Below are 8,229 nucleotides of genomic sequence, written 5' to 3' on the forward strand. Positions count from 1 at the left end.
AGCTGAGTGACCGGTCCGGAAACTCGCCCAGCCGGGACGGGCGGGCATCCGGCAGGGGCTGGGGACCCGGGACGCCCGGAGGGCGGGTTTGTCCTGCGCCAGAGTCAAAGGCCTTAGCAAGTGGCTTGCAGTCTTGAAAATGCTTTTCCACCTCCAGAAGCTTCTATACGGCGTGCAGGGATTCTGGATTTATTTTTTAAAATACAGACGCAGCCCTGTAATCCCAGCACTAGGGAGGCTGAGGCAGGAAAATTGCTTGGAGTTCAAGGGCAGCCTGGATTACATAGCAAGACCCTGTCTCAAAAACAAGTCAGTACACATTGAAGAGTGTTTGTTATGTACTGGTAAAATTATTCAAGAATTCGGCTATATGCCTATTTCACAGATGAGAAAACCCAGACCCAGGAGTGGAGTCACTTGCCCAAGGTTATATAAACACTTGTGGTTGAAGTCTGCATTCAAACCCAGACAGGGCTGGTTCATTCTACACTCCAAGTTCCTATTTTTCCTGGAAAGCAGGGGCCACCGTTTCCTCATCTCTGCATAAGGCCGAGATCCTGGCAGGTCCCCAATATATGCAGTCTGATACAAGAAACAGTGTTTAAATTAAAAAGCTTATTGCAGAAAAAGACACAGTACCGCCAATCCCCCTCAAAACCTCCCCCCTCACTTTGAACACACTCACCCCACGTTCTCACCGCCTTCTGCAGCAGCTCTGGAGTCCTCTTTCCTGAGGGTCGTTCATCGCTCTGTTGTGGCTGCCTCAGTGTCTGCATTGATTCAGGACACTTCTGAGCTTTCGTGGTGATTTTGACTGTGGGGAAGAGCCGGAAATCACACGGTGCCAGGTCCGGTGGGTAAGGGGGTGTGGGACGAGGCGTGTGTTTCTATGAGCTGCCTCTGTTGGGTGACACCCGGCGGCGGCAGTCACTGTGTTTTTGATCACATCTTGTGAGCACACTCAGGACAGGGACTTGCAGAGCTGCTTCAGAAAGTGTCAAGAACGAAGGACTGAACCTGTTGGAAACAAGGGTAGTACTTACTCTGAGGGGACTCACGGCAGAGTCTTTTACTGTAATACTCTAGAAAGTAAGCATTCACCGAATATTTTGATGACCCTGTATAGATGTGCAGAGTGGAGCCCACTGGCTTTTTCTGGCTGTTTCTCTCCCCGTACGGGATCCCACAGTGGACGCCTTGGCCTAGGAGCAAGCCACCTGGGGGTGGGGGATGAGTGTGGGCCTGATCTTTCCCACTGTACCCCCACAACCGGCGCTTCCTCTGCTGGCTCACGTCCCCCAGCGGCACTGACTGTGTCACGGCCTTGAAGGGTGCCAGGGCTGGCGGGAGAGACGGGAGAAGGGGCCTGTTGGGGAGGGTGGGGGGACTCCAGGTCCCTGGCTCAGTGGCCTCCTCACACAGCCAGACACAGACCTGGTCTTCCTCCGTCTGCCTGCTCTCTGGCCCTCGTGAAGCTGGCCAGGAGAGAACCGTGCCCTCCACCATCAGTGTGACCGCTCCAGGGCCTGGATAAACAAACCACACTGACCCAAAGGCAGAATGTGGGACCCACTCAGAAGCCTGGGCCGAGGACAGCTGGTTGTACAGGTGCTGGAAGGAAAGGAAGAGCCTGTGGGAGGCAACCTGCCTGCCCTTCCTCCCTCCCTTCCTTCCTTCAGTCCTTCCCTGGGGATTACGTGGTTTTTCCAGTCCATTTTTATTTGGAAACAGTGAGTTCCCCAAGCTGAGCTGGAACTTGCCATCCTCCTGCCTCAGCCTCCCAGACTGCTTAGATCACAGATCTCTACCAGGCCGGGCTGTTTCTTTCCAGAACCCAGTGAGACCTGGGACCTGGGAATGTTCCCTGGCATAAAGGGAGTGAGAGGCAGAGAAACTGGCTTCTGCCCTGTTCTTCTGACAGCCGCCAGCAGATTTGGCTTCCAGGGGAGAAGCCGTGGGTCAGAAGACAGCAGAGGGGCTGAGTGGAGCCAACTTCTAGTCTGGTGGGTGGTGAAGGCGTGGCCTGGGGTCTGTGCTCCCTCGCCTCTCCCTCCCTGGCACTGCTCTCCAGCTCTGCTTCCTGGTCCTGTTTCCTGGCCCTCCTGAGCCAAGCAGCTCTGCTCCACCAGACCCTTCTGTTATGCTATTCTGGCCTCGGAGTCAGCTGACCACGGGCTGAAGTTGTGAGCAAACTAACCCTCTCCTCCTCAATGTTATGAGACCGGGTGCTGTGTCCCGAGGAGAAAGCACAGTCCCCTGAAGATACCCCAGCCTTCTGTCGGCCTACCGGGATGGTCACCCCCTCCCTCTGAAGGACCGGGAAGGTCAGTTTTGTAGGAACCTCGGAGTCCTGTATGTGTCTCAGAAGATCGGGGGCCCCCGTGCTCACTGCACACCAGGGTTTTGCTGAGACCCTCGTGCCGGTCCCAAAGAGCCGGGGGGCGGCAGGAAGGATGGAGCCGCAGCTGCACTGCTCTGGGCACTGTGGACAGGAAGGGCCCTCCCCTTCCCTCTTCCTCCTTCCCTCCTCTCCCTTCCTCCTTTCCCTCTGGCTGTTTGGCACTGACCTCGCCAGGGACCATGCTGCCCAGTCTGCCACCCAGCACTTCAGATGCTGATGGCCCAGGTACCCTCTCTGTTGAATAATTCTAACAATGGGAGCCTCACTACTTTTAGGACAGCCGTTGTCCCTTACTTAGGCTCTCTCTTCCTGTCCTTCCTGTTCTTGTTCCCTGAGGCTACCTAGAGTAAGTCCTGCCTGTTTCCTATGTTGCCCTGGAAACAGAGAGATGACGCAGTCTGCCCAGCAGTGGTCTCTCCACAGTCCACACTTGGGAAAGGGTGCTGGTTTTCTAGGAAGCCACATTCCTGAAGACTGAGAGATGGGAGCGAGTGTGGGCTCTCGGCAGGGGCCTGGGCTGTGTTCCCACTGCCCCTGGGCATCTCAGGGCGGGGTGGGGGTGGGGGACAGCACTGATGAGGAAATGGGGTGAGGTTCGCAGGCACTGAGGGAGGTGGGCTGGGGGGGGGTCTGTGTGCTGGGTGTGGGATGCAGGTGAGGTGTGCTCTGGCTGCCTGCCCAGGATAAGCCTGAGCTCCTGGCTTCTGTCTGATTCACAGCCTCCTCCCTTCCCATAGGGATCCCCTTTCTAGCTCTGGTGGCCCAACCCCCGCGTCTCTGTGAATGTCACATCCCCAGACAGCTGCATGGAGCGCAGTGGCTGTGGGTGCCAGCTGGCCCTGTTTGGTAGCCCGGCCTGGGAGCCACCTCGGGGATGTGGCCGGGCTGCGGGCTGTCCTTGCACAGCAGGAAGCCCGGCCACAAACACTTGGACAGGAAGTGGTGCGGGCCAGCTGAGGGCTCTGGTTTCGCCTGCGTCTGAGGGTTTAGCCCGGGGGGGCCGAGGGAGGCCAGGTGCTGAGGCTGCCTGCAGGAGAACCGTGGCTCCCCAAGGCTGGGGCTGCAGTTCCGGGGTGTGAGCAGCCAGGCCACAGGGAGCTGCTTCCTGTGGGGAGTCCTGCGGGCAGCTGGATGAGGCTGCGTCCCAACCCCCTTGCCGTGGCTACCGACCGGGTGTGTCTTCTACGAAGCCCTGGGGGGTGGCTGTCCACTGTCCCTGCTGGAAGGGCGGCTCCTCTCAAGGGGAGCTCTTGCCTAACTCACCGCAAAAACAAGAAGGCTCACCCAGGGACAACGGCTTTCTTACATGCAGTGTTGGTCATTCTTGTCTTTAAATTATATGCATGATTATCTTTTCTTTTTGCAGTACTGGGGATTGAGCCCAGAGCTTTTGCACTGAGCTACATCTCCAGTCCCTTTTATTATTATTGTTGTTGTTTAAGACAAGGTCTTGCTAAGTCACTAAGCTTCCCAGGCTGGGTGTGAACTCATGATCCTCCTGCCTCAGCCTCCCAGAGTGCTGAAATCACAGGTGTGCTCCACCATACCTGGCTTACCCGTGATGACCTTTAAGGCAATCTGGGTGCCCAGACAACAGCCACAGACAACCCCAAGTATTGCAGAGCCTGTAAACTTTCCCCAGGCCTTCCAGATATTTTTCTGCCTTCACATTTGCATCCCGAAATCTGATGGCCCCCAAGAGATGGCTGAGGTTGGGAAGGCAGTGACTGGGAGGAGGATGAGGACTTCCTTCGAGGTGTGTGCGTGTCTGCCGTACCCTCCTGGGCTGGCCTCCTGTGGGTTTGTCAGAGCCCCTCTCTGGGAGCCCTCGCTGGCTCTGTCCTCTTCTCAGCAGCCTCATTGCTCTTTATTTGTCCTTTCGAATGATCTGGATTTTATTGTAGCCACGGTTTCTGGTTTTGACACCAGGCAGGGGTTGGCAATGTTTTCCCAGCCCGGGATGCGTAGTAAATATCTTAGGCTTTGTGGGGCACCTGCTCAGCTTTGCCACGGTGGCACCAAAATAGCCATAGGCAACATGTAGACAAATGGACACAGCTGTGTTCTGATAAAACTTTATTCACAACAACAGGCAGGGGGCCAGTATCGGCCCTCCGTTGTAGTTTGTTGACCGCTGCTTTAGCACTCCTGAAGGCAGGCCAGCAGGATGGGGACGTGGTGAATAGGGAAGCACTTGGCTAGATCGCTCTTCAGAATCCCACTCATACCAGCACAGCCCTCAGCTGATTGTTGGCCTCTCACAGCTCCAAAGTGCTCAGCCCAGGGAATCTGGAAGGAAGATGGCTCCGGCTGCAGGGCCCAGGGGATGGGGTCCCAGCGGGCACTCCTGGTGCTCCTGGTGACAGTCGTGACTGTCAACTGTCCTAAGGGCAGGCACCAAGGGCTGGTCATTCTAGGCCTCCACCTGGCCCAGGACAGTCTCCCCTCCTGCCCACTCCATGTCTGTGACACCAGGCCGTGTCACTCCGAGGTGGTCAGAGTTGTCCTGCCTCTTCCATACTGAAGCTAATTAATCCAACTGGCCTTCTTTTTGCTGAGATGAGTTTGTTTTTGTTTTTCTTTTCTTTGTTTTTTTGGAGACAGGAGCTTGCTGTGTAGCCTAGTGGCTTTGAACTCATGGTGCCTCAGCCTCCCAGGTTCTGCCTCCTCCTGCCTCAGCCTCCTCCTCCTCAGCCTCCCAGGTTCTGGGATCACAAGCATGTGCTATTTCTCCTTTTCTTTAGGGAAGCGATGTATAAAGGTATAATTCTTCTCAGAGGTCACCAGGGCTCAAAAGCTGAGTTACAGTGAAATGTTTTTCTTAAAAATAAGAAAAAAGCATTTGTTTTTGCTTAAAATCTGCCATTGTACAACTTCCCCATTGCATAATTCCTGTCCCCTTTCAGAGCAGTGACGTGTGGTGGGTGGAGAATGGAATTCCTCTCTTAGGAAGGAAAATTAGATCGTCTCTATTCTATAAAATACTCTTGGGATGTTTGCCTCCTCCTGTCCAGGCTGCGAGGGAGAAACCTTGCTGGGTTGAATTTCAGGGCTTGAACTGTTTCTCAGAAAGTACTGGGAGAGTGTGGTTGGCTTTAGAAACCTAAAATATTGAAACCTCAACTTGCTGAACATACAGATGAATGGATTCTGGCATTGGAAAATAATCCACAGCATTAAAATGAGTATCAAATGCTCTTAAGTGCGGTTAGATTTACTGGGGGTAGCTTAATATTTAAGCAAACTTTCTATGGCATAAAGCAGGAACAGGGCTTTTTAATACTGTGCTTATTAAGATTAGGTGTGGGTTCAGATGAGGTCAAAATGGCTTCTCATCCTATGAAAGTGTAAGAGAAGGTGCTGGGCTGACGTGGCTTTCCCGGTATCAGAAACCCCCTCATACTCCTTCATTCAGTCACGTGGTCGTTACATACCAGCGAGGCCGCAGGCTACGCAGATGGGGCAGTATGCTGTTGTATGTGTCTGTATGCCCTTCCTTTTTAAGGCTGCATAGTACTTCAGGGTATAGACGTACCACATTCATAAACTTGTAAAATTTTAATGCAGGAGTCAGAGAAGAGGGAAGCTAAGTAGGGAGGATCCCAAGGAAATCATAGCCTCTGCAGAATTCAAGGTTACAGAGAATCAGAAGCAGGAAGAACCTTGACTGCCAGCCAGGGGCTGGGATGTAGACCACTTGCTTAGCACATATGAGGCCCTAGGTTCAATCCCCAACACTTCAGAAACAAAACAAAACAAAAAACGAGTCACTCAGTGTCCTGCCGTCCCTGTGGGGACCCAAGAGTCTCTGCACAGGGTCCTCCTCTGCAACAAGATCAGGCTAGGAGGACCCAGTCTGTCTGACTCTGCATCTCTGGGCTTCCTGGCCACACTCCACACCCAGTGGCCTCAGAGCTGTGCTTTGATGTCGCCATGGAAACAGTTGCTCCTGGCAACAGCAGGAGCTGAAGAGCCTTTTCCTCCTGGTTGGTCTCTGTCTTAGAGGATTGTGTGGAGTTTGGAGCCCACAGTGGGCCTGGGGCTACTTTTGGAGAACTGTGTGTGAGCTTCCTGTCACTATGCAAAATCTGAGATAACCAGCTTATAAAGCCACTCCTATTAGGGCTGGGGAGGAGAAGGCAGAGGAGGGGCCGAGTTTGCTGTCCTTTTGGAGGTATACCCCCAGTATCCCAGAGACCTCTCAAAGCTTCTCCACCTCCTGGTAGCACCCCTCTCCTGGGGCCCAGCCTTTAGCATGCATGCCTTTGGGGACACTTAAGGCCCAACCAGAGCAGGACAGTAGTAGACAGTAGTGACACTTTGTCTGATAATTCTGGACCTCTTATCGTCTTGCTGTCACCTGTGTTTCTTATTCTTTATCAGAAAGAATATATTAAAGCTTGCTGAGGGTGTGGTGGTGCATGTCTGTGATCTTAGCAGTTGGGAGGCTGAGGCAGGAGGATCTCTGCAAATTCAAGGCCAGCCTGGGCTACACAGCAAGACCCCCATCTCAAGAAACCAAACTAATAAATAATAAAAACAAGAAAGGAAGACTATTAAAACTGGAGTGCTGTGCCTCATAGCTGGTGTGGACCCTGTGCCAGAGGAGAGGGGACTTTCTCAGGGAGGCCCCTCTGGCATGTGATGGCCAGTGTGCACACAGCCCAGCTCCCCACAGTTGGGCCCTAGAAAGCTGACCACAGGAGCGGCTCTCACACATGCTGGTGCCACCCGAGGACACCGGCCGCCTCTCCTCTGGGCCTTCCTTCCTCCAAGGCTCAGCAGGCTCCCTGGCTTTGGGCTCCTGTGGGTCCAAGTGCTGAGTCCGGAGTAGGTGACGTGGCACCGCAAGGGGTGCAGGGCTGATGTCTCCCTGTGGGGGATGCGGATGGCTGCGGTCCCCTATTATAGGATTCTTCTGAAACAGGAAAACTGTGGATACTCAGCGGTCACAGCACACCAGCTGGCCACGACCATTGTAAATATAGCGTTCTCGAGGGAGGAGAAGCCGGAGCTTTGTCCTACCCAACAATACCGGCAGGCAGCAGGGGTGGGGACAGGACAGAGATGAAGGTGGAGGACCTGCCGGGGCACCGTGTTCCCTCCGGCTGCTCCTCAGAGGTCGGGAGCAAGTCAAGCCTGGCCTGGGCTCACACAGGATGAGACGTGTCCGCAGCCAGGGACACTCCCCAGGTACATGACCCCGTCAGGCAACAGCTTCCTGGAAGGGACAGCTTCCTTGCTTGCCAGACTGGGTGCAGGTGGGGGCTTGCAGGCCCTGCCTGGCGCCTCCCTGGTCCCGAGGTCCCCGGATGCAGCTCGTGCCTGGCACCTGGTATGGCCAGGTGCCGAGTCCAGCAGTGCAGGGCACAGTACTCCTCCGCCCCGCCCCGCCCCTTCCTGGCCCCTGGCATCAGCCAGGACCTCACCAGCCACACTTGTCCTGCAGCTGGCTCTGTCTTCAGGCCCCGCTCACAGCTGAGTGCGGCTGGAGTCTGGTTCTTACTTGCTTGGTGACCCTTGTACTTTTTATCATTGTGACAAACTCAAGTTCCCGTGGAGCTGTCGTGAGCCCAGCAGAGATAGGGAGAGAGTTTTATGATTTATTCCTTTCAGATTTTCTCCATTTACTTTATTGCTTACTTTTTTGTTATTGTTCAGTACTTGGGATTGAACCTGGGGCCTTCACATTGAGCTATATCCTTAGTCCATTTTTTATCTTTTTGTTTTGTTTTTTGTTTTTTTTATAGTAGTATGTAGTTGAGACTGACCTGGAACTCACTGTGTAGCCCAGGCTGGTCTGGAACTCACAGCGATCCTCCTGCCTC

This window comes from Fukomys damarensis, unplaced genomic scaffold (assembly GCF_012274545.1).
Source record: "Fukomys damarensis isolate Sample0158 unplaced genomic scaffold, DMR_v1.0_HiC HiC_scaffold_12, whole genome shotgun sequence".
NCBI classification, from domain to species: Eukaryota; Metazoa; Chordata; class Mammalia; order Rodentia; family Bathyergidae; genus Fukomys; species Fukomys damarensis.